This window comes from Lissotriton helveticus, chromosome 8 (assembly GCF_964261635.1).
Source record: "Lissotriton helveticus chromosome 8, aLisHel1.1, whole genome shotgun sequence".
NCBI classification, from domain to species: Eukaryota; Metazoa; Chordata; class Amphibia; order Caudata; family Salamandridae; genus Lissotriton; species Lissotriton helveticus.
This window is the reverse complement of record NC_136069.1, coordinates 528,587,319-528,614,048: the sequence shown is the minus strand read 5'-3', so window position 1 is coordinate 528,614,048 and position 26,730 is coordinate 528,587,319.

The following is a 26,730-nucleotide window of genomic DNA, read 5'->3' as shown; positions in this document are numbered from 1 at the left end:
CGCAGGTGCGTAACCTGGGCTCGTCAGCCCCACCAGCTCAAGGGAGCTTGAATATAAAAGAAAGTCGAATTGGTCGCACACTGCTTGTCCTACCAGCGTGTTGCCCCAAAGCATTGTGGTCCATGAAGTAAGCATCAGCGGGTGCGCCTCTGCCGGAGTCTTGAGCAAAAATCACTGTCGCGTTGGCCATCCCTGGACACGTGTTTCGAGGTTGTTACCTCTCATCAGCAGGGAATAGGCATATATGTAGGGGTGCTGCGTGGGCTGCCAAAAAATATTCTCAGGTCCGGTACCGCTCGTGGCACGCAGGTGCGTAACCTGGGCTCGTCAGCCCCACCAGCTCAAGGGAGCTTGAATATAAAAGAAAGTCCAATTGGTCGCACACTGCTTGTCCTACCAGCGTGTTGCCCCAAAGCATTGTGGTCCATGAAGTAAGCATCAGCGGGTGCGCCTCTGCCGGAGTCTTGAGCAAAAATCACTGTCGCGTTGGCCATCCCTGGACACGTGTTTCGAGGTTGTTACCTCTCATCAGCAGGGAATAGGCATATATGTAGGGGTGCTGCGTGGGCTGCCAAAAAATATTCTCAGGTCCGGTACCGCTCGTGGCACGCAGGTGCGTAACCCGGGCTCGTCAGCCCCACCAGCTCAAGGGAGCTTGAATATAAGAGAAAGTCCAATTGGTCGCACACTGCTTGTCCTACCAGCGTGTTGCCCCAAAGCATTGTGGTCCATGAAGTAAGCATCAGCGGGTGCGCCTCTGCCAGAGTCTTGAGCAAAAATCACTGTCGCGTTGGCCATCCCTGGACACGTGTTTCGAGGTTGTTACCTCTCGTCAGCAGGGAATAGGCATATATGTAGGGGTGCTGCGTAGGCTGCCAAAAAATATTCTCAGGTCCGGTACCGCTCGTGGCACGCAGGTGCGTAACCCGGGCTCGTCAGCCCCACCAGCTCAAGGGAGCTTGAATATAAAAGAAAGTCCAATTGGTCGCACACTGCTTGTCCTACCAACGTGTTGCCCCAAAGCATTGTGGTCCATGAAGTAAGCATCAGTGGGTGCGCCTCTGCCAGAGTCTTGAGCAAAAATCACTGTCGCGTTGGCCATCCCTGGACACGTGTTTCGAGGTTGTTACCTCTCGTCAGCAGGGAATAGGCATATATGTAGGGGTGCTGCGTAGGCTGCCAAAAAATATTCTCAGGTCCGGTACCGCTCGTGGCACGCAGGTGCGTAACCCGGGCTCGTCAGCCCCACCAGCTCAAGGGAGCTTGAATATAAAAGAAAGTCCAATTGGTCGCACACTGCTTGTCCTACCAGCGTGTTGCCCCAAAGCATTGTGGTCCATGAACTAAGCATCAGCGGGTGCGCCTCTGCCAGAGTCTTGAGCAAAAATCACTGTCGCGTTGGCCATCCCTGGACACGTGTTTCGAGGTTGTTACCTCTCGTCAGCAGGGAATAGGCATATATGTAGGGGTGCTGCGTAGGCTGCCAAAAAATATTCTCAGGTCCGGTACCGCTCGTGGCACGCAGGTGCGTAACCTGTGCTCGTCAGCCCCACCAGCTCAAGGGAGCTTGAATATAAAAGAAAGTCCAATTGGTCGCACACTGCTTGTCCTACCAGCATGTTGCCCCAAAGCATTGTGGTCCATGAAGTAAGCATCAGCGGATGCGCCTCTGCCAGAGTTTAGAGCAAAAATCACTGTCGCGTTGGCCATCCCTGGACACGTGTTTCGAGGTTGTTACCTCTCGTCAGCAGGCAATAGGCATATATGTAGGGGTGCTGCGTAGGCTGCCAAAAAATATTCTCAGGTCCGGTACCGCTTGTGGCACGCAGGTGCGTAACCCGGGCTCGTCAGCCCCACCAGCTCAAGGGAGCTTGAATATAAAAGAAAGTCCAATTGGTCGCACACTGCTTGTCCTACCAGCGTGTTGCCCCAAAGCATTGTGGTCCATGAAGTAAGCATCAGCGGGTGCGCCTCTGCCGGAGTCTTGAGCAAAAATCACTGTCGCGTTGGCCATCCCTGGACACGTGTTTCGAGGTTGTTACCTCTCGTCAGCAGGGAATAGGCATATATGTAGGGGTGCTGCGTAGGCTGCCAAAAAATATTCTCAGGTCCGGTACCGCTCGTGGCACGCAGGTGCGTAACCCGGGCTCGTCAGCCCCACCAGCTCAAGGGAGCTTGAATATAAAAGAAAGTCCAATTGGTCGCACACTGCTTGTCCTACCAGCGTGTTGCCCCAAAGCATTGTGGTCCATGAAGTAAGCATCAGCGGGTGCGCCTCTGCCAGAGTCTTGAGCAAAAATCACTGTCGCGTTGGCCATCCCTGGACACGTGTTTCGAGGTTGTTACCTCTCGTCAGCAGGGAATAGGCATATATGTAGGGGTGCTGCGTAGGCTGCCAAAAAATATTCTCAGGTCCGGTACCGCTCGTGGCACGCAGGTGCGTAACCCGGGCTCGTCAGCCCCACCAGCTCAAGGGAGCTTGAATATAAAAGAAAGTCCAATTGGTCGCACACTGCTTGTCCTACCAGCGTGTTGCCCCAAAGCATTGTGGTCCATGAAGTAAGCATCAGCGGGTGCGCCTCTGCCAGAGTCTTGAGTAAAAATCACTGTCGCGTTGGCCATCCCTGGACACGTGTTTCGAGGTTGTTACCTCTCGTCAGCAGGGAATAGGCATATATGTAGGGGTGCTGCGTAGGCTGCCAAAAAATATTCTCAGGTCCGGTACCGCTCGTGGCACGCAGGTGCGTAACCCGGGCTCGTCAGCCCCACCAGCTCAAGGGAGCTTGAATATAAAAGAAAGTCCAATTGGTCGCACACTGCTTGTCCTACCAACGTGTTGCCCCAATGCATTGTGGTCCATGAAGTAAGCATCAGCGGGTGCGCCTCTGCCAGAATCTTGAGCAAAAATCACTGTCGCGTTGGCCATCCCTGGACACGTGTTTCGAGGTTGTTACCTCTCGTCAGCAGGGAATAGGCATATATGTAGGGGTGCTGCGTAGGCAGCCAAAAAATATTCTCAGGTCCGGTACCGCTTGTGGCACGCAGGTGCGTAACGCGGGCTCGTCAGCCCCACCAGCACAAGGGAGCTTGAACATAAAAGAAAGTCCAATTGGTCGCACACTGCTTGTCCTACCAGCGTGTTGCTCCAAAGCATTGTGGTCCATGAAGTAAGCATCAGCGGGTGCGCCTCTGCCAGAGTCTTGAGCAAAAATCACTGTCGCGTTGGCCATCCCTGGACACGTGTTTCGAGGTTGTTACCTCTCGTCAGCAGGGAATAGGCATATATGTAGGGGTGCTGCGTAGGCTGCCAAAAAATATTCTCAGGTCCGGTACCGCTCGTGGCACGCAGGTGCGTAACCCGGGCTCGTCAGCCCCACCAGCTCAAGGGAGCTTGAATATAAAAGAAAGTCCAATTGGTCGCACACTGCTTGTCCTACCAGCGTGTTGCCCCAAAACATTGTGGTCCATGAAGTAAGCATCAGCGGGTGCGCCTCTGCCAGAGTCTTGAGCAAAAATCACTGTCGCGTTGGCCATCCCTGGACACGTGTTTCGAGGTTGTTACCTCTCGTCAGCAGGGAATAGGCATATATGTAGGGGTGCTGCGTAGGCTGCCAAAAAATATTCTCAGGTCCGGTACCGCTCGTGGCACGCAAGTGCGTAACCTGGGCTCGTCAGCCCCACCAGCTCAAGGGAGCTTGAATATAAAAGAAAGTCCAATTGGTCCCACACTGCTTGTCCTACCAGCATGTTGCCCCAAAGCATTGTGGTCCATGAAGTAAGCATCAGCGGAAGCGCCTCTGCCAGAGTCTTGAGCAAAAATCACTGTCGCGTTGGCCATCCCTGGACACGTGTTTCGAGGTTGTTACCTCTCGTCAGCAGGGAATAGGCATATATGTAGGGGTGCTGCGTAGGCTGCCAAAAAATATTCTCAGGTCCGGTACCGCTCGTGGCACGCAGGTGCGTAACCCGGGCTCGTCAGCCCCACCAGCTCAAGGGAGCTTGAATATAAAAGAAAGTCCAATTGGTCGCACACTGCTTGTCCTACCAGCGTGTTGCCCCAAAGCATTGTGGTCCATGAAGTAAGCATCAGCGGGTGCGCCTCTGCCAGAGTCTTGAGCAAAAATCACTGTCGCGTTGGCCATCCCTGGACACGTGTTTCGAGGTTGTTACCTCTCCTCAGCAGGGAATAGGCATATATGTAGGAGTGCTGCGTAGGCTGCCAAAAAATATTCTCAGGTCCGGTACCGCTCGTGGCACGCAGGTGCGTAACCCGGGCTCGTCAGCCCCACCAGCTCAAGGGAGCTTGAATATAAAAGAAAGTCCAATTGGTCGCACACTGCTTGTCCTACCAGCGTGTTGCCCCAAAACATTGTGGTCCATGAAACAAGCATCAGCGGGTGCGCCTCTGCCAGAGTCTTGAGCAAAAATCACTGTCGCGTTGGCCATCCCTGGACACGTGTTTCGAGGTTGTTACCTCTCGTCAGCAGGGAATAGGCATATATGTAGGGGTGCTGCGTAGGCTGCCAAAAAATATTCTCAGGTCCGGTACCGCTCGTGGCACGCAGGTGCGTAACCCGGGCTTGTCAGCCCCACCAGCTCAAGGGAGCTTGAATATAAAAGAAAGTCCAATTGGTCGCACACTGCTTGTCCTACCAGCGTGTTGCCCCAAAGCATTGTGGTCCATGAAGTAAGCATCAGCGGGTGCGCCTCTGCCAGAGTCTTGAGCAAAAATCACTGTCGCGTTGGCCATCCCTGGACACGTGTTTCAAGGTTGTTACCTCTCGTCAGCAGGGAATAGGCATATATGTAGGGGTGCTGCGTAGGCTGCCAAAAATATATTCTCAGGTCCGGTACCGCTCGTGGCACGCAGGTGCGTAACCCGGGCTCGTCAGCCCCACCAGCTCAAGGGAGCTTGAATATAAAAGAAAGTCCAATTGGTCGCACACTGCTTGCCCTACCAACGTGTTGCCCCAAAGCATTGTGGTCCATGAAGTAAGCATCAGTGGGTGCGCCTCTGCCAGAGTCTTGAGCAAAAATCACTGTCGCGTTGGCCATCCCTGGACACGTGTTTCGAGGTTGTTACCTCTCGTCAGCAGGGAATAGGCATATATGTAGGGGTGCTGCGTAGGCTGCCAAAAAATATTCTCAGGTCCGGTACCGCTCGTGGCACGCAGGTGCGTAACCCGGGCTCGTCAGCCCCACCAGCTCAAGGGAGCTTGAATATAAAAGAAAGTCCAATTGGTCGCACACTGCTTGTCCTACCAGCGTGTTGCCCCAAAGCATTGTGGTCCATGAACTAAGCATCAGCGGGTGCGCCTCTGCCAGAGTCTTGAGCAAAAATCACTGTCGCGTTGGCCATCCCTGGACACGTGTTTCGAGGTTGTTACCTCTCGTCAGCAGGGAATAGGCATATATGTAGGGGTGCTGCGCAGGCTGCCAAAAAATATTCTCAGGTCCGGTACCGCTCGTGGCACGCAGGTGCGTAACCCGGGCTCGTCAGCCCCACCAGCTCAAGGGAGCTTGAATATAAAAGAAAGTCCAATTGGTCACACACTGCTTGTCCTACCAGCAAGTTGCCCCAAAGCATTGTGGTCCATGAAGTAAGCATCAGCGGGTGCGCCTCTGCCAGAGTCTTGAGCAAAAATCACTGTCGCGTTGGCCATCCCTGGACACGTGTTTCGAGGTTGTTACCTCTCGTCAGCAGGGAATAGGCATATATGTAGGGGTGCTGCGTAAGGCTGCCAAAAAATATTCTCAGGTCCGGTACCGCTCGTGGCACGCAGGTGCGTAACCTGGGCTCGTCAGCCCCACCAGCTCAAGGGAGCTTGAATATAAAAGAAAGTCGAATTGGTCGCACACTGCTTGTCCTACCAGCGTGTTGCCCCAAAGCATTGTGGTCCATGAAGTAAGCATCAGCGGGTGCGCCTCTGCCGGAGTCTTGAGCAAAAATCACTGTCGCGTTGGCCATCCCTGGACACGTGTTTCGAGGTTGTTACCTCTCATCAGCAGGGAATAGGCATATATGTAGGGGTGCTGCGTGGGCTGCCAAAAAATATTCTCAGGTCCGGTACCGCTCGTGGCACGCAGGTGCGTAACCTGGGCTCGTCAGCCCCACCAGCTCAAGGGAGCTTGAATATAAAAGAAAGTCCAATTGGTCGCACACTGCTTGTCCTACCAGCGTGTTGCCCCAAAGCATTGTGGTCCATGAAGTAAGCATCAGCGGGTGCGCCTCTGCCGGAGTCTTGAGCAAAAATCACTGTCGCGTTGGCCATCCCTGGACACGTGTTTCGAGGTTGTTACCTCTCATCAGCAGGGAATAGGCATATATGTAGGGGTGCTGCGTGGGCTGCCAAAAAATATTCTCAGGTCCGGTACCGCTCGTGGCACGCAGGTGCGTAACCCGGGCTCGTCAGCCCCACCAGCTCAAGGGAGCTTGAATATAAGAGAAAGTCCAATTGGTCGCACACTGCTTGTCCTACCAGCGTGTTGCCCCAAAGCATTGTGGTCCATGAAGTAAGCATCAGCGGGTGCGCCTCTGCCAGAGTCTTGAGCAAAAATCACTGTCGCGTTGGCCATCCCTGGACACGTGTTTCGAGGTTGTTACCTCTCGTCAGCAGGGAATAGGCATATATGTAGGGGTGCTGCGTAGGCTGCCAAAAAATATTCTCAGGTCCGGTACCGCTCGTGGCACGCAGGTGCGTAACCCGGGCTCGTCAGCCCCACCAGCTCAAGGGAGCTTGAATATAAAAGAAAGTCCAATTGGTCGCACACTGCTTGTCCTACCAACGTGTTGCCCCAAAGCATTGTGGTCCATGAAGTAAGCATCAGTGGGTGCGCCTCTGCCAGAGTCTTGAGCAAAAATCACTGTCGCGTTGGCCATCCCTGGACACGTGTTTCGAGGTTGTTACCTCTCGTCAGCAGGGAATAGGCATATATGTAGGGGTGCTGCGTAGGCTGCCAAAAAATATTCTCAGGTCCGGTACCGCTCGTGGCACGCAGGTGCGTAACCCGGGCTCGTCAGCCCCACCAGCTCAAGGGAGCTTGAATATAAAAGAAAGTCCAATTGGTCGCACACTGCTTGTCCTACCAGCGTGTTGCCAAAAGCATTGTGGTCCATGAACTAAGCATCAGCGGGTGCGCCTCTGCCAGAGTCTTGAGCAAAAATCATTGTCGCGTTGGCCATCCCTGGACACGTGTTTCGAGGTTGTTACCTCTCGTCAGCAGGGAATAGGCATATATGTAGGGGTGCTGCGCAGGCTGCCAAAAAATATTCTCAGGTCCGGTACCGCTCGTGGCACGCAGGTGCGTAACCCGGGCTCGTCAGCCCCACCAGCTCAAGGGAGCTTGAATATAAAAGAAAGTCCAATTGGTCGCACACTGCTTGTCCTACCAGCATGTTGCCCCAAAGCATTGGGGTCCATGAAGTAAGCATCAGCGGGTGCGCCTCTGCCAGAGTCTAGAGCAAAAATCACTGTCGCGTTGGCCATCCCTGGACACGTGTTTCGAGGTTGTTACCTCTCGTCAGCAGGGAATAGGCATATATGTAGGGGTGCTGCGTAAGGCTGCCAAAAAATATTCTCAGGTCCGGTACCGCTCGTGGCACGCAGGTGCGTAACCTGGGCTCGTCAGCCCCACCAGCTCAAGGGAGCTTGAATATAAAAGAAAGTCCAATTGGTCGCACACTGCTTGTCCTACCAGCGTGTTGCCCCAAAGCATTGTGGTCCATGAAGTAAGCATCAGCGGGTGCGCCTCTGCCAGAGTCTTGAGCAAAAATCACTGTCGCGTTGGCCATCCCTGGACACGTGTTTCGAGGTTGTTACCTCTCCTCAGCAGGGAATAGGCATATATGTAGGAGTGCTGCGTAGGCTGCCAAAAAATATTCTCAGGTCCGGTACCGCTCGTGGCACGCAGGTGCGTAACCCGGGCTCGTCAGCCCCACCAGCTCAAGGGAGCTTGAATATAAAAGAAAGTCCAATTGGTCGCACACTGCTTGTCCTACCAGCGTGTTGCCCCAAAACATTGTGGTCCATGAAACAAGCATCAGCGGGTGCGCCTCTGCCAGAGTCTTGAGCAAAAATCACTGTCGCGTTGGCCATCCCTGGACACGTGTTTCGAGGTTGTTACCTCTCGTCAGCAGGGAATAGGCATATATGTAGGGGTGCTGCGTAGGCTGCCAAAAAATATTCTCAGGTCCGGTACCGCTCGTGGCACGCAGGTGCGTAACCCGGGCTCGTCAGCCCCACCAGCTCAAGGGAGCTTGAATATAAAAGAAAGTCCAATTGGTCGCACACTGCTTGTCCTACCAACGTGTTGCCCCAAAGCATTGTGGTCCATGAAGTAAGCATCAGTGGGTGCGCCTCTGCCAGAGTCTTGAGCAAAAATCACTGTCGCGTTGGCCATCCCTGGACACGTGTTTCGAGGTTGTTACCTCTCGTCAGCAGGGAATAGGCATATATGTAGGGGTGCTGCGTAGGCTGCCAAAAAATATTCTCAGGTCCGGTACCGCTCGTGGCACGCAGGTGCGTAACCCGGGCTCGTCAGCCCCACCAGCTCAAGGGAGCTTGAATATAAAAGAAAGTCCAATTGGTCGCACACTGCTTGTCCTACCAGCGTGTTGCCCCAAAGCATTGTGGTCCATGAACTAAGCATCAGCGGGTGCGCCTCTGCCAGAGTCTTGAGCAAAAATCACTGTCGCGTTGGCCATCCCTGGACACGTGTTTCGAGGTTGTTACCTCTCGTCAGCAGGGAATAGGCATATATGTAGGGGTGCTGCGCAGGCTGCCAAAAAATATTCTCAGGTCCGGTACCGCTCGTGGCACGCAGGTGCGTAACCCGGGCTCGTCAGCCCCACCAGCTCAAGGGAGCTTGAATATAAAAGAAAGTCCAATTGGTCACACACTGCTTGTCCTACCAGCAAGTTGCCCCAAAGCATTGTGGTCCATGAAGTAAGCATCAGCGGGTGCGCCTCTGCCAGAGTCTTGAGCAAAAATCACTGTCGCGTTGGCCATCCCTGGACACGTGTTTCGAGGTTGTTACCTCTCGTCAGCAGGGAATAGGCATATATGTAGGGGTGCTGCGTAAGGCTGCCAAAAAATATTCTCAGGTCCGGTACCGCTCGTGGCACGCAGGTGCGTAACCTGGGCTCGTCAGCCCCACCAGCTCAAGGGAGCTTGAATATAAAAGAAAGTCGAATTGGTCGCACACTGCTTGTCCTACCAGCGTGTTGCCCCAAAGCATTGTGGTCCATGAAGTAAGCATCAGCGGGTGCGCCTCTGCCGGAGTCTTGAGCAAAAATCACTGTCGCGTTGGCCATCCCTGGACACGTGTTTCGAGGTTGTTACCTCTCATCAGCAGGGAATAGGCATATATGTAGGGGTGCTGCGTGGGCTGCCAAAAAATATTCTCAGGTCCGGTACCGCTCGTGGCACGCAGGTGCGTAACCTGGGCTCGTCAGCCCCACCAGCTCAAGGGAGCTTGAATATAAAAGAAAGTCCAATTGGTCGCACACTGCTTGTCCTACCAGCGTGTTGCCCCAAAGCATTGTGGTCCATGAAGTAAGCATCAGCGGGTGCGCCTCTGCCGGAGTCTTGAGCAAAAATCACTGTCGCGTTGGCCATCCCTGGACACGTGTTTCGAGGTTGTTACCTCTCATCAGCAGGGAATAGGCATATATGTAGGGGTGCTGCGTGGGCTGCCAAAAAATATTCTCAGGTCCGGTACCGCTCGTGGCACGCAGGTGCGTAACCCGGGCTCGTCAGCCCCACCAGCTCAAGGGAGCTTGAATATAAGAGAAAGTCCAATTGGTCGCACACTGCTTGTCCTACCAGCGTGTTGCCCCAAAGCATTGTGGTCCATGAAGTAAGCATCAGCGGGTGCGCCTCTGCCAGAGTCTTGAGCAAAAATCACTGTCGCGTTGGCCATCCCTGGACACGTGTTTCGAGGTTGTTACCTCTCGTCAGCAGGGAATAGGCATATATGTAGGGGTGCTGCGTAGGCTGCCAAAAAATATTCTCAGGTCCGGTACCGCTCGTGGCACGCAGGTGCGTAACCCGGGCTCGTCAGCCCCACCAGCTCAAGGGAGCTTGAATATAAAAGAAAGTCCAATTGGTCGCACACTGCTTGTCCTACCAACGTGTTGCCCCAAAGCATTGTGGTCCATGAAGTAAGCATCAGTGGGTGCGCCTCTGCCAGAGTCTTGAGCAAAAATCACTGTCGCGTTGGCCATCCCTGGACACGTGTTTCGAGGTTGTTACCTCTCGTCAGCAGGGAATAGGCATATATGTAGGGGTGCTGCGTAGGCTGCCAAAAAATATTCTCAGGTCCGGTACCGCTCGTGGCACGCAGGTGCGTAACCCGGGCTCGTCAGCCCCACCAGCTCAAGGGAGCTTGAATATAAAAGAAAGTCCAATTGGTCGCACACTGCTTGTCCTACCAGCGTGTTGCCCCAAAGCATTGTGGTCCATGAACTAAGCATCAGCGGGTGCGCCTCTGCCAGAGTCTTGAGCAAAAATCATTGTCGCGTTGGCCATCCCTGGACACGTGTTTCGAGGTTGTTACCTCTCGTCAGCAGGGAATAGGCATATATGTAGGGGTGCTGCGCAGGCTGCCAAAAAATATTCTCAGGTCCGGTACCGCTCGTGGCACGCAGGTGCGTAACCCGGGCTCGTCAGCCCCACCAGCTCAAGGGAGCTTGAATATAAAAGAAAGTCCAATTGGTCGCACACTGCTTGTCCTACCAGCATGTTGCCCCAAAGCATTGGGGTCCATGAAGTAAGCATCAGCGGGTGCGCCTCTGCCAGAGTCTAGAGCAAAAATCACTGTCGCGTTGGCCATCCCTGGACACGTGTTTCGAGGTTGTTACCTCTCGTCAGCAGGGAATAGGCATATATGTAGGGGTGCTGCGTAAGGCTGCCAAAAAATATTCTCAGGTCCGGTACCGCTCGTGGCACGCAGGTGCGTAACCTGGGCTCGTCAGCCCCACCAGCTCAAGGGAGCTTGAATATAAAAGAAAGTCCAATTGGTCGCACACTGCTTGTCCTACCAGCGTGTTGCCCCAAAGCATTGTGGTCCATGAAGTAAGCATCAGCGGGTGCGCCTCTGCCAGAGTCTTGAGCAAAAATCACTGTCGCGTTGGCCATCCCTGGACACGTGTTTCGAGGTTGTTACCTCTCCTCAGCAGGGAATAGGCATATATGTAGGGGTGCTGCGTAGGCTGCCAAAAAATATTCTCAGGTCCGGTACCGCTCGTGGCACGCAGGTGCGTAACCCGGGCTCGTCAGCCCCACCAGCTCAAGGGAGCTTGAATATAAAAGAAAGTCCAATTGGTCGCACACTGCTTGTCCTACCAGCGTGTTGCCCCAAAACATTGTGGTCCATGAAACAAGCATCAGCGGGTGCGCCTCTGCCAGAGTCTTGAGCAAAAATCACTGTCGCGTTGGCCATCCCTGGACACGTGTTTCGAGGTTGTTACCTCTCGTCAGCAGGGAATAGGCATATATGTAGGGGTGCTGCGTAGGCTGCCAAAAAATATTCTCAGGTCCGGTACCGCTCGTGGCACGCAGGTGCGTAACCTGTGCTCGTCAGCCCCACCAGCTCAAGGGAGCTTGAATATAAAAGAAAGTCCAATTGGTCGCACACTGCTTGTCCTACCAGCATGTTGCCCCAAAGCATTGTGGTCCATGAAGTAAGCATCAGCGGATGCGCCTCTGCCAGAGTTTAGAGCAAAAATCACTGTCGCGTTGGCCATCCCTGGACACGTGTTTCGAGTTTGTTACCTCTCGTCAGCAGGCAATAGGCATATATGTAGGGGTGCTGCGTAGGCTGCCAAAAAATATTCTCAGGTCCGGTACCGCTTGTGGCACGCAGGTGCGTAACCCGGGCTCGTCAGCCCCACCAGCTCAAGGGAGCTTGAATATAAAAGAAAGTCCAATTGGTCGCACACTGCTTGTCCTACCAGCGTGTTGCCCCAAAGCATTGTGGTCCATGAAGTAAGCATCAGCGGGTGCGCCTCTGCCAGAGTCTTGAGCAAAAATCACTGTCGCGTTGGCCATCCCTGGACACGTGTTTCGAGGTTGTTACCTCTCGTCAGCAGGGAATAGGCATATATGTAGGGGTGCTGCGTAGGCTGCCAAAAAATATTCTCAGGTCCGGTACCGCTCGTGGCACGCAGGTGCGTAACCCGGGCTCGTCAGCCCCACCAGCTCAAGGGAGCTTGAATATAAAAGAAAGTCCAATTGGTCGCACACTGCTTGTCCTACCAGCGTGTTGCCCCAAAGCATTGTGGTCCATGAAGTAAGCATCAGCGGGTGCGCCTCTGCCAGAGTCTTGAGCAAAAATCACTGTCGCGTTGGCCATCCCTGGACACGTGTTTCGAGGTTGTTACCTCTCGTCAGCAGGGAATAGGCATATATGTAGGGGTGCTGCGTAGGCTGCCAAAAAATATTCTCAGGTCCGGTACCGCTCGTGGCACGCAGGTGCGTAACCCGGGCTCGTCAGCCCCACCAGCTCAAGGGAGCTTGAATATAAAAGAAAGTCCAATTGGTCGCACACTGCTTGTCCTACCAGCGTGTTGCCCCAAAGCATTGTGGTCCATGAAGTAAGCATCAGCGGGTGCGCCTCTGCCAGAGTCTTGAGCAAAAATCACTGTCGCGTTGGCCATCCCTGGACACGTGTTTCGAGGTTGTTACCTCTCGTCAGCAGGGAATAGGCATATATGTAGGGGTGCTGCGTAGGCTGCCAAAAAATATTCTCAGGTCCGGTACCGCTCGTGGCACGCAGGTGCGTAACCCGGGCTCGTCAGCCCCACCAGCTCAAGGGAGCTTGAATATAAAAGAAAGTCCAATTGGTCGCACACTGCTTGTCCTACCAACGTGTTGCCCCAAAGCATTGTGGTCCATGAAGTAAGCATCAGCGGGTGCGCCTCTGCCAGAATCTTGAGCAAAAATCACTGTCGCGTTGGCCATCCCTGGACACGTGTTTCGAGGTTGTTACCTCTCGTCAGCAGGGAATAGGCATATATGTAGGGGTGCTGCGTAGGCAGCCAAAAAATATTCTCAGGTCCGGTACCGCTTGTGGCACGCAGGTGCGTAACGCGGGCTCGTCAGCCCCACCAGCACAAGGGAGCTTGAACATAAAAGAAAGTCCAATTGGTCGCACACTGCTTGTCCTACCAGCGTGTTGCCCCAAAGCATTGTGGTCCATGAAGTAAGCATCAGCGGGTGCGCCTCTGCCAGAGTCTTGAGCAAAAATCACTGTCGCGTTGGCCATCCCTGGACACGTGTTTCGAGGTTGTTACCTCTCGTCAGCAGGGAATAGGCATATATGTAGGGGTGCTGCGTAGGCTGCCAAAAAATATTCTCAGGTCCGGTACCGCTCGTGGCACGCAGGTGCGTAACCCGGGCTCGTCAGCCCCACCAGCTCAAGGGAGCTTGAATATAAAAGAAAGTCCAATTGGTCGCACACTGCTTGTCCTACCAGCGTGTTGCCCCAAAACATTGTGGTCCATGAAGTAAGCATCAGCGGGTGCGCCTCTGCCAGAGTCTTGAGCAAAAATCACTGTCGCGTTGGCCATCCCTGGACACGTGTTTCGAGGTTGTTACCTCTCGTCAGCAGGGAATAGGCATATATGTAGGGGTGCTGCGTAGGCTGCCAAAAAATATTCTCAGGTCCGGTACCGCTCGTGGCACGCAAGTGCGTAACCTGGGCTCGTCAGCCCCACCAGCTCAAGGGAGCTTGAATATAAAAGAAAGTCCAATTGGTCCCACACTGCTTGTCCTACCAGCATGTTGCCCCAAAGCATTGTGGTCCATGAAGTAAGCATCAGCGGAAGCGCCTCTGCCAGAGTCTTGAGCAAAAATCACTGTCGCGTTGGCCATCCCTGGACACGTGTTTCGAGGTTGTTACCTCTCGTCAGCAGGGAATAGGCATATATGTAGGGGTGCTGCGTAGGCTGCCAAAAAATATTCTCAGGTCCGGTACCGCTCGTGGCACGCAGGTGCGTAACCCGGGCTCGTCAGCCCCACCAGCTCAAGGGAGCTTGAATATAAAAGAAAGTCCAATTGGTCGCACACTGCTTGTCCTACCAGCATGTTGCCCCAAAGCATTGGGGTCCATGAAGTAAGCATCAGCGGGTGCGCCTCTGCCAGAGTCTAGAGCAAAAATCACTGTCGCGTTGGCCATCCCTGGACACGTGTTTCGAGGTTGTTACCTCTCGTCAGCAGGGAATAGGCATATATGTAGGGGTGCTGCGTAAGGCTGCCAAAAAATATTCTCAGGTCCGGTACCGCTCGTGGCACGCAGGTGCGTAACCTGGGCTCGTCAGCCCCACCAGCTCAAGGGAGCTTGAATATAAAAGAAAGTCCAATTGGTCGCACACTGCTTGTCCTACCAGCGTGTTGCCCCAAAGCATTGTGGTCCATGAAGTAAGCATCAGCGGGTGCGCCTCTGCCAGAGTCTTGAGCAAAAATCACTGTCGCGTTGGCCATCCCTGGACACGTGTTTCGAGGTTGTTACCTCTCCTCAGCAGGGAATAGGCATATATGTAGGAGTGCTGCGTAGGCTGCCAAAAAATATTCTCAGGTCCGGTACCGCTCGTGGCACGCAGGTGCGTAACCCGGGCTCGTCAGCCCCACCAGCTCAAGGGAGCTTGAATATAAAAGAAAGTCCAATTGGTCGCACACTGCTTGTCCTACCAGCGTGTTGCCCCAAAACATTGTGGTCCATGAAACAAGCATCAGCGGGTGCGCCTCTGCCAGAGTCTTGAGCAAAAATCACTGTCGCGTTGGCCATCCCTGGACACGTGTTTCGAGGTTGTTACCTCTCGTCAGCAGGGAATAGGCATATATGTAGGGGTGCTGCGTAGGCTGCCAAAAAATATTCTCAGGTCCGGTACCGCTCGTGGCACGCAGGTGCGTAACCTGTGCTCGTCAGCCCCACCAGCTCAAGGGAGCTTGAATATAAAAGAAAGTCCAATTGGTCGCACACTGCTTGTCCTACCAGCATGTTGCCCCAAAGCATTGTGGTCCATGAAGTAAGCATCAGCGGATGCGCCTCTGCCAGAGTTTAGAGCAAAAATCACTGTCGCGTTGGCCATCCCTGGACACGTGTTTCGAGGTTGTTACCTCTCGTCAGCAGGCAATAGGCATATATGTAGGGGTGCTGCGTAGGCTGCCAAAAAATATTCTCAGGTCCGGTACCGCTTGTGGCACGCAGGTGCGTAACCCGGGCTCGTCAGCCCCACCAGCTCAAGGGAGCTTGAATATAAAAGAAAGTCCAATTGGTCGCACACTGCTTGTCCTACCAGCGTGTTGCCCCAAAGCATTGTGGTCCATGAAGTAAGCATCAGCGGGTGCGCCTCTGCCGGAGTCTTGAGCAAAAATCACTGTCGCGTTGGCCATCCCTGGACACGTGTTTCGAGGTTGTTACCTCTCGTCAGCAGGGAATAGGCATATATGTAGGGGTGCTGCGTAGGCTGCCAAAAAATATTCTCAGGTCCGGTACCGCTCGTGGCACGCAGGTGCGTAACCCGGGCTCGTCAGCCCCACCAGCTCAAGGGAGCTTGAATATAAAAGAAAGTCCAATTGGTCGCACACTGCTTGTCCTACCAGCGTGTTGCCCCAAAGCATTGTGGTCCATGAAGTAAGCATCAGCGGGTGCGCCTCTGCCAGAGTCTTGAGCAAAAATCACTGTCGCGTTGGCCATCCCTGGACACGTGTTTCGAGGTTGTTACCTCTCGTCAGCAGGGAATAGGCATATATGTAGGGGTGCTGCGTAGGCTGCCAAAAAATATTCTCAGGTCCGGTACCGCTCGTGGCACGCAGGTGCGTAACCCGGGCTCGTCAGCCCCACCAGCTCAAGGGAGCTTGAATATAAAAGAAAGTCCAATTGGTCGCACACTGCTTGTCCTACCAGCGTGTTGCCCCAAAGCATTGTGGTCCATGAAGTAAGCATCAGCGGGTGCGCCTCTGCCAGAGTCTTGAGCAAAAATCACTGTCGCGTTGGCCATCCCTGGACACGTGTTTCGAGGTTGTTACCTCTCGTCAGCAGGGAATAGGCATATATGTAGGGGTGCTGCGTAAGGCTGCCAAAAAATATTCTCAGGTCCGGTACCGCTCGTGGCACGCAGGTGCGTAACCTGGGCTCGTCAGCCCCACCAGCTCAAGGGAGCTTGAATATAAAAGAAAGTCCAATTGGTCGCACACTGCTTGTCCTACCAGCGTGTTGCCCCAAAGCATTGTGGTCCATGAAGTAAGCATCAGCGGGTGCGCCTCTGCCAGAGTCTTGAGCAAAAATCACTGTCGCGTTGGCCATCCCTGGACACGTGTTTCGAGGTTGTTACCTCTCCTCAGCAGGGAATAGGCATATATGTAGGAGTGCTGCGTAGGCTGCCAAAAAATATTCTCAGGTCCGGTACCGCTCGTGGCACACAGGTGCGTAACCCGGGCTCGTCAGCCCCACCAGCTCAAGGGAGCTTGAATATAAAAGAAAGTCCAATTGGTCGCACACTGCTTGTCCTACCAGCGTGTTGCCCCAAAACATTGTGGTCCATGAAACAAGCATCAGCGGGTGCGCCTCTGCCAGAGTCTTGAGCAAAAATCACTGTCGCGTTGGCCATCCCTGGACACGTGTTTCGAGGTTGTTACCTCTCGTCAGCAGGGAATAGGCATATATGTAGGGGTGCTGCGTAGGCTGCCAAAAAATATTCTCAGGTCCGGTACCGCTCGTGGCACGCAGGTGCGTAACCTGTGCTCGTCAGCCCCACCAGCTCAAGGGAGCTTGAATATAAAAGAAAGTCCAATTGGTCGCACACTGCTTGTCCTACCAGCATGTTGCCCCAAAGCATTGTGGTCCATGAAGTAAGCATCAGCGGATGCGCCTCTGCCAGAGTTTAGAGCAAAAATCACTGTCGCGTTGGCCATCCCTGGACACGTGTTTCGAGTTTGTTACCTCTCGTCAGCAGGCAATAGGCATATATGTAGGGGTGCTGCGTAGGCTGCCAAAAAATATTCTCAGGTCCGGTACCGCTTGTGGCACGCAGGTGCGTAACCCGGGCTCGTCAGCCCCACCAGCTCAAGGGAGCTTGAATATAAAAGAAAGTCCAATTGGTCGCACACTGCTTGTCCTACCAGCGTGTTGCCCCAAAGCATTGTGGTCCATGAAGTAAGCATCAGCGGGTGCGCCTCTGCCGGAGTCTTGAGCAAAAATCACTGTCGCGTTGGCCATCCCTGGACACGTGTTTCGAGGTTGTTACCTCTCGTCAGCAGGGAATAGGCATATATGTAGGGGTGCTGCGTAGGCTGCCAAAAAATATTCTCAGGTCCGGTACCGCTCGTGGCACGCAGGTGCGTAACCCGGGCTCGTCAGCCCCACCAGCTCAAGGGAGCTTGAATATAAAAGAAAGTCCAATTGGTCGCACACTGCTTGTCCTACCAGCGTGTTGCCCCAAAGCATTGTGGTCCATGAAGTAAGCATCAGCGGGTGCGCCTCTGCCAGAGTCTTGAGCAAAAATCACTGTCGCGTTGGCCATCCCTGGACACGTGTTTCGAGGTTGTTACCTCTCGTCAGCAGGGAATAGGCATATATGTAGGGGTGCTGCGTAGGCTGCCAAAAAATATTCTCAGGTCCGGTACCGCTCGTGGCACGCAGGTGCGTAACCCGGGCTCGTCAGCCCCACCAGCTCAAGGGAGCTTGAATATAAAAGAAAGTCCAATTGGTCGCACACTGCTTGTCCTACCAGCGTGTTGCCCCAAAGCATTGTGGTCCATGAAGTAAGCATCAGCGGGTGCGCCTCTGCCAGGGTCTTGAGCAAAAATCACTGTCGCGTTGGCCATCCCTGGACACGTGTTTCGAGGTTGTTACCTCTCGTCAGCAGGGAATAGGCATATATGTAGGGGTGCTGCGTAGGCTGCCAAAAAATATTCTCAGGTCCGGTACCGCTCGTGGCACGCAGGTGCGTAACCCGGGCTCGTCAGCCCCACCAGCTCAAGGGAGCTTGAATATAAAAGAAAGTCCAATTGGTCGCACACTGCTTGTCCTACCAACGTGTTGCCCCAAAGCATTGTGGTCCATGAAGTAAGCATCAGCGGGTGCGCCTCTGCCAGAATCTTGAGCAAAAATCACTGTCGCGTTGGCCATCCCTGGACACGTGTTTCGAGGTTGTTACCTCTCGTCAGCAGGGAATAGGCATATATGTAGGGGTGCTGCGTAGGCAGCCAAAAAATATTCTCAGGTCCGGTACCGCTTGTGGCACGCAGGTGCGTAACGCGGGCTCGTCAGCCCCACCAGCACAAGGGAGCTTGAACATAAAAGAAAGTCCAATTGGTCGCACACTGCTTGTCCTACCAGCGTGTTGCCCCAAAGCATTGTGGTCCATGAAGTAAGCATCAGCGGGTGCGCCTCTGCCAGAGTCTTGAGCAAAAATCACTGTCGCGTTGGCCATCCCTGGACACGTGTTTCGAGGTTGTTACCTCTCGTCAGCAGGGAATAGGCATATATGTAGGGGTGCTGCGTAGGCTGCCAAAAAATATTCTCAGGTCCGGTACCGCTCGTGGCACGCAGGTGCGTAACCCGGGCTCGTCAGCCCCACCAGCTCAAGGGAGCTTGAATATAAAAGAAAGTCCAATTGGTCCCACACTGCTTGTCCTACCAGCATGTTGCCCCAAAGCATTGTGGTCCATGAAGTAAGCATCAGCGGAAGCGCCTCTGCCAGAGTCTTGAGCAAAAATCACTGTCGCGTTGGCCATCCCTGGACACGTGTTTCGAGGTTGTTACCTCTCGTCAGCAGGGAATAGGCATATATGTAGGGGTGCTGCGTAGGCTGCCAAAAAATATTCTCAGGTCCGGTACCGCTCGTGGCACGCAGGTGCGTAACCCGGGCTCGTCAGCCCCACCAGCTCAAGGGAGCTTGAATATAAAAGAAAGTCCAATTGGTCGCACACTGCTTGTCCTACCAGCATGTTGCCCCAAAGCATTGGGGTCCATGAAGTAAGCATCAGCGGGTGCGCCTCTGCCAGAGTCTAGAGCAAAAATCACTGTCGCGTTGGCCATCCCTGGACACGTGTTTCGAGGTTGTTACCTCTCGTCAGCAGGGAATAGGCATATATGTAGGGGTGCTGCGTAAGGCTGCCAAAAAATATTCTCAGGTCCGGTACCGCTTGTGGCACGCAGGTGCGTAACCCGGGCTCGTCAGCCCCACCAGCTCAAGGGAGCTTGAATATAAAAGAAAGTCCAATTGGTCGCACACTGCTTGTCCTACCAGCGTGTTGCCCCAAAGCATTGTGGTCCATGAAGTAAGCATCAGCGGGTGCGCCTCTGCCGGAGTCTTGAGCAAAAATCACTGTCGCGTTGGCCATCCCTGGACACGTGTTTCGAGGTTGTTACCTCTCGTCAGCAGGGAATAGGCATATATGTAGGGGTGCTGCGTAGGCTGCCAAAAAATATTCTCAGGTCCGGTACCGCTCGTGGCACGCAGGTGCGTAACCCGGGCTCGTCAGCCCCACCAGCTCAAGGGAGCTTGAATATAAAAGAAAGTCCAATTGGTCGCACACTGCTTGTCCTACCAGCGTGTTGCCCCAAAGCATTGTGGTCCATGAAGTAAGCATCAGCGGGTGCGCCTCTGCCAGAGTCTTGAGCAAAAATCACTGTCGCGTTGGCCATCCCTGGACACGTGTTTCGAGGTTGTTACCTCTCGTCAGCAGGGAATAGGCATATATGTAGGGGTGCTGCGTAGGCTGCCAAAAAATATTCTCAGGTCCGGTACCGCTCGTGGCACGCAGGTGCGTAACCCGGGCTCGTCAGCCCCACCAGCTCAAGGGAGCTTGAATATAAAAGAAAGTCCAATTGGTCGCACACTGCTTGTCCTACCAGCGTGTTGCCCCAAAGCATTGTGGTCCATGAAGTAAGCATCAGCGGGTGCGCCTCTGCCAGGGTCTTGAGCAAAAATCACTGTCGCGTTGGCCATCCCTGGACACGTGTTTCGAGGTTGTTACCTCTCGTCAGCAGGGAATAGGCATATATGTAGGGGTGCTGCGTAGGCTGCCAAAAAATATTCTCAGGTCCGGTACCGCTCGTGGCACGCAGGTGCGTAACCCGGGCTCGTCAGCCCCACCAGCTCAAGGGAGCTTGAATATAAAAGAAAGTCCAATTGGTCGCACACTGCTTGTCCTACCAACGTGTTGCCCCAAAGCATTGTGGTCCATGAAGTAAGCATCAGCGGGTGCGCCTCTGCCAGAATCTTGAGCAAAAATCACTGTCGCGTTGGCCATCCCTGGACACGTGTTTCGAGGTTGTTACCTCTCGTCAGCAGGGAATAGGCATATATGTAGGGGTGCTGCGTAGGCAGCCAAAAAATATTCTCAGGTCCGGTACCGCTTGTGGCACGCAGGTGCGTAACGCGGGCTCGTCAGCCCCACCAGCACAAGGGAGCTTGAACATAAAAGAAAGTCCAATTGGTCGCACACTGCTTGTCCTACCAGCGTGTTGCCCCAAAGCATTGTGGTCCATGAAGTAAGCATCAGCGGGTGCGCCTCTGCCAGAGTCTTGAGCAAAAATCACTGTCGCGTTGGCCATCCCTGGACACGTGTTTCGAGGTTGTTACCTCTCGTCAGCAGGGAATAGGCATATATGTAGGGGTGCTGCGTAGGCTGCCAAAAAATATTCTCAGGTCCGGTACCGCTCGTGGCACGCAGGTGCGTAACCCGGGCTCGTCAGCCCCACCAGCTCAAGGGAGCTTGAATATAAAAGAAAGTCCAATTGGTCCCACACTGCTTGTCCTACCAGCATGTTGCCCCAAAGCATTGTGGTCCATGAAGTAAGCATCAGCGGAAGCGCCTCTGCCAGAGTCTTGAGCAAAAATCACTGTCGCGTTGGCCATCCCTGGACACGTGTTTCGAGGTTGTTACCTCTCGTCAGCAGGGAATAGGCATATATGTAGGGGTGCTGCGTAGGCTGCCAAAAAATATTCTCAGGTCCGGTACCGCTCGTGGCACGCAGGTGCGTAACCCGGGCTCGTCAGCCCCACCAGCTCAAGGGAGCTTGAATATAAAAGAAAGTCCAATTGGTCGCACACTGCTTGTCCTACCAGCATGTTGCCCCAAAGCATTGGGGTCCATGAAGTAAGCATCAGCGGGTGCGCCTCTGCCAGAGTCTAGAGCAAAAATCACTGTCGCGTTGGCCATCCCTGGACACGTGTTTCGAGGTTGTTACCTCTCGTCAGCAGGGAATAGGCATATATGTAGGGGTGCTGCGTAAGGCTGCCAAAAAATATTCTCAGGTCCGGTACCGCTCGTGGCACGCAGGTGCGTAACCTGGGCTCGTCAGCCCCACCAGCTCAAGGGAGCTTGAATATAAAAGAAAGTCCAATTGGTCGCACACTGCTTGTCCTACCAGCGTGTTGCCCCAAAGCATTGTGGTCCATGAAGTAAGCATCAGCGGGTGCGCCTCTGCCAGAGTCTTGAGCAAAAATCACTGTCGCGTTGGCCATCCCTGGACACGTGTTTCGAGGTTGTTACCTCTCCTCAGCAGGGAATAGGCATATATGTAGGAGTGCTGCGTAGGCTGCCAAAAAATATTCTCAGGTCCGGTACCGCTCGTGGCACGCAGGTGCGTAACCCGGGCTCGTCAGCCCCACCAGCTCAAGGGAGCTTGAATATAAAAGAAAGTCCAATTGGTCGCACACTGCTTGTCCTACCAGCGTGTTGCCCCAAAACATTGTGGTCCATGAAACAAGCATCAGCGGGTGCGCCTCTGCCAGAGTCTTGAGCAAAAATCACTGTCGCGTTGGCCATCCCTGGACACGTGTTTCGAGGTTGTTACCTCTCGTCAGCAGGGAATAGGCATATATGTAGGGGTGCTGCGTAGGCTGCCAAAAAATATTCTCAGGTCCGGTACCGCTCGTGGCACGCAGGTGCGTAACCTGTGCTCGTCAGCCCCACCAGCTCAAGGGAGCTTGAATATAAAAGAAAGTCCAATTGGTCGCACACTGCTTGTCCTACCAGCATGTTGCCCCAAAGCATTGTGGTCCATGAAGTAAGCATCAGCGGATGCGCCTCTGCCAGAGTTTAGAGCAAAAATCACTGTCGCGTTGGCCATCCCTGGACACGTGTTTCGAGGTTGTTACCTCTCGTCAGCAGGCAATAGGCATATATGTAGGGGTGCTGCGTAGGCTGCCAAAAAATATTCTCAGGTCCGGTACCGCTTGTGGCACGCAGGTGCGTAACCCGGGCTCGTCAGCCCCACCAGCTCAAGGGAGCTTGAATATAAAAGAAAGTCCAATTGGTCGCACACTGCTTGTCCTACCAGCGTGTTGCCCCAAAGCATTGTGGTCCATGAAGTAAGCATCAGCGGGTGCGCCTCTGCCGGAGTCTTGAGCAAAAATCACTGTCGCGTTGGCCATCCCTGGACACGTGTTTCGAGGTTGTTACCTCTCGTCAGCAGGGAATAGGCATATATGTAGGGGTGCTGCGTAGGCTGCCAAAAAATATTCTCAGGTCCGGTACCGCTCGTGGCACGCAGGTGCGTAACCCGGGCTCGTCAGCCCCACCAGCTCAAGGGAGCTTGAATATAAAAGAAAGTCCAATTGGTCGCACACTGCTTGTCCTACCAGCGTGTTGCCCCAAAGCATTGTGGTCCATGAAGTAAGCATCAGCGGGTGCGCCTCTGCCAGAGTCTTGAGCAAAAATCACTGTCGCGTTGGCCATCCCTGGACACGTGTTTCGAGGTTGTTACCTCTCGTCAGCAGGGAATAGGCATATATGTAGGGGTGCTGCGTAGGCTGCCAAAAAATATTCTCAGGTCCGGTACCGCTCGTGGCACGCAGGTGCGTAACCCGGGCTCGTCAGCCCCACCAGCTCAAGGGAGCTTGAATATAAAAGAAAGTCCAATTGGTCGCACACTGCTTGTCCTACCAGCGTGTTGCCCCAAAGCATTGTGGTCCATGAAGTAAGCATCAGCGGGTGCGCCTCTGCCAGAGTCTTGAGCAAAAATCACTGTCGCGTTGGCCATCCCTGGACACGTGTTTCGAGGTTGTTACCTCTCGTCAGCAGGGAATAGGCATATATGTAGGGGTGCTGCGTAGGCTGCCAAAAAATATTCTCAGGTCCGGTACCGCTCGTGGCACGCAGGTGCGTAACCCGGGCTCGTCAGCCCCACCAGCTCAAGGGAGCTTGAATATAAAAGAAAGTCCAATTGGTCGCACACTGCTTGTCCTACCAACGTGTTGCCCCAAAGCATTGTGGTCCATGAAGTAAGCATCAGCGGGTGCGCCTCTGCCAGAATCTTGAGCAAAAATCACTGTCGCGTTGGCCATCCCTGGACACGTGTTTCGAGGTTGTTACCTCTCGTCAGCAGGGAATAGGCATATATGTAGGGGTGCTGCGTAGGCAGCCAAAAAATATTCTCAGGTCCGGTACCGCTTGTGGCACGCAGGTGCGTAACGCGGGCTCGTCAGCCCCACCAGCACAAGGGAGCTTGAACATAAAAGAAAGTCCAATTGGTCGCACACTGCTTGTCCTACCAGCGTGTTGCCCCAAAGCATTGTGGTCCATGAAGTAAGCATCAGCGGGTGCGCCTCTGCCAGAGTCTTGAGCAAAAATCACTGTCGCGTTGGCCATCCCTGGACACGTGTTTCGAGGTTGTTACCTCTCCTCAGCAGGGAATAGGCATATATGTAGGGGTGCTGCGTAGGCTGCCAAAAAATATTCTCAGGTCCGGTACCGCTCGTGGCACGCAGGTGCGTAACCCGGGCTCGTCAGCCCCACCAGCTCAAGGGAGCTTGAATATAAAAGAAAGTCCAATTGGTCGCACACTGCTTGTCCTACCAGCGTGTTGCCCCAAAACATTGTGGTCCATGAAGTAAGCATCAGCGGGTGCGCCTCTGCCAGAGTCTTGAGCAAAAATCACTGTCGCGTTGGCCATCCCTGGACACGTGTTTCGAGGTTGTTACCTCTCGTCAGCAGGGAATAGGCATATATGTAGGGGTGCTGCGTAGGCTGCCAAAAAATATTCTCAGGTCCGGTACCGCTCGTGGCACGCAAGTGCGTAACCTGGGCTCGTCAGCCCCACCAGCTCAAGGGAGCTTGAATATAAAAGAAAGTCCAATTGGTCCCACACTGCTTGTCCTACCAGCATTTTGCACCAAAGCATTGTGGTCCATGAAGTAAGCATCAGCGGAAGCGCCTCTGCCAGAGTCTTGAGCAAAAATCACTGTCGCGTTGGCCATCCCTGGACACGTGTTTCGAGGTTGTTACCTCTCGTCAGCAGGGAATAGGCATATATGTAGGGGTGCTGCGTAGGCTGCCAAAAAATATTCTCAGGTCCGGTACCGCTCGTGGCACGCAGGTGCGTAACCCGGGCTCGTCAGCCCCACCAGCTCAAGGGAGCTTGAATATAAAAGAAAGTCCAATTGGTCGCACACTGCTTGTCCTACCAGCGTGTTGCCCCAAAGCATTGTGGTCCATGAAGTAAGCATCAGCGGGTGCGCCTCTGCCAGAGTCTTGAGCAAAAATCACTGTCGCGTTAGCCATCCCTGGACACGTGTTTCGAGGTTGTTACCTTTCGTCAGCAGGGAATAGGCATATATGTAGGGGTGCTGCGTAGGCTGCCAAAAAATATTCTCAGGTCCGGTACCGCTCGTGGCACGCAGGTGCGTAACCTGGGCTCGTCAGCCCCACCAGCTCAAGGGAGCTAGAATATAAAAGAAAGTCCAATTGGTCGCACACTGCTTGTCCTACCAGCGTGTTGCCCCAAAGCATTGTGGTCCATGAAGTAAGCGTCAGCGGGTGCGCCTCTGCCAGAGTCTTGAGCAAAAATCACTGTCGTGTTGGCCATCCCTGGACACGTGTTTCGAGGTTCTTACCTCTCGTCAGCAGGGAATAGGCATATATGTAGGAGTGCTGCGTAGGCTGCCAAAAAATATTCTCAGGTCCGGTACCGCTCGTGGCACGCAGGTGCGTAACCCGGACTCGTCAGCCCCACCAGCTCAAGGGAGCTTGAATATAAAAGAAAGTCCAATTGGTTGCACACTGCTTGTCCTACCAGCGTGTTGCCCCAAAGCATTTAGGTCCATGAAGTAAGCATCAGCGGGTGTGCCTCTGCCAGAGTCTTGAGCAAAAATCACTGTCGCGTTGGCCATCCCTGGACACGTGTTTCGAGGTTCTTACCTCTCGTCAGCAGGGAATAGGCATATATGTAGGAGTGCTGCGTAGGCTGCCAAAAAATATTCTCAGGTCCGGTACCGCTCGTGGCACGCAGGTGCGTAACCCGGGCTCGTCAGCCCCACCAGCTCAAGGGAGCTTGAATATAAAAGAAAGTCCAATTGGTCGCACACTGCTTGTCCTACCAGCGTGTTGCCCCAAAGCATTGTGGTCCATGAAGTAAGCATCAGCGGATGCGCCTCTGCCAGAGTCTTGAGCAAAAATCACTGTCGCGTTTGCCATCCCTGGACACGTGTTTCGAGGTTGTTACCTTCGTCAGCAGGGAATAGGCATATATGTAGTTGTGCTGCGTAGGCTGCCAAAAAATATTCTCAGGTCCGGTACCGCTTGTGGGAAGCAGGTGCTTAACCCGGGCTCGTCAGCCCCACCAGCTCAAGGGAGCTTGAATATAAATGAAAGTCCAATTGGTTGCACACTGCTTGTCCTAACAGCGTGTTGCCCCAAAGCATTGTGGTCCATGAAGTAAGCATCAGCGGGTGCGCCTCTGCCAGAGTCTTGAGCAAAAATCACTGTCGCGTTGGCCATCCCTGGACACGTGTTTCGAGGTTGTTACCTCTCGTCAGCAGGGAATAGGCATATATGTAGGGGTGCTGCGTAGGCTGGCAAAAAATATTCTCAGGTCCGGTACCGCTCGTGGCACGCAGGTGCGTAACCCGGGCTCGTCAGCCCCACCAGCTCAAGGGAGCTTGAATATAAAAGAAAGTCCAATTGGTCGCACACTGCTTGTCCTACCAGCGTGTTGCCCCAGAGCATTGTGGTTCATGAAATAAGCATCAGCGGGTGCGCCTCTGCCAGAGTCTTGAGCAAAAATCACTGTCGCGTTGGCCATCCCTGGACACGTGTTTCGAGGTTGTTACCTCTCATCAGCAGGGAAGAGGCATATATGTAGGGGTGCTGCGTAGGCTGCCAAAAAATATTCTCAGGTCCTGTACCGCTCGTGGCACGCAGGTGCGTAACCCGGGCTCGTCAGCCCCACCAGCTCAAGGGAGCTTGAATATAAAAGAAAGTCCAATTGGTCGCACACTGCTTGTCCTACCAGCGTGTTGTCCCAAAGCATTGTGGTCCATGAAGTAAGCATCAGCGGGTGCGCCTCTGCCAGAGTCTTGAGCAAAAATCACTGTCGCGTTGGCCATCCCTGGACACGTGTTTCGAGGTTGTTACCTCTTGTCAGCAGGGAATAGGCATATATGTAGGGGTGCTGTGTAGGCTGCCAAAATATATTCTCAGGTCCGGTACCGCTCGTGGCACGCAGGTGCGTAACACGGGCTCGTCAGCCCCACCAGCTCAAGGGAGCTTGAATATAAAAGAAAGTCCAATTGGTCGCACACTGCTTGTCCTACCAGCGTGTTGCCCCAAAGCATTGTGGTCCATGAAGTAAGCATCAGCGGGTGCGCCTCTGCCAGAGTCTTGAGCAAAAATCACTGTCGCGTTGGCCATCCCTGGACACGTGTTTCGAGGTTGTTACCTCTCGTCAGCAGGGAATTGGCATATATGTAGGGGTGCTGCGTAGGAAGCCAATAAA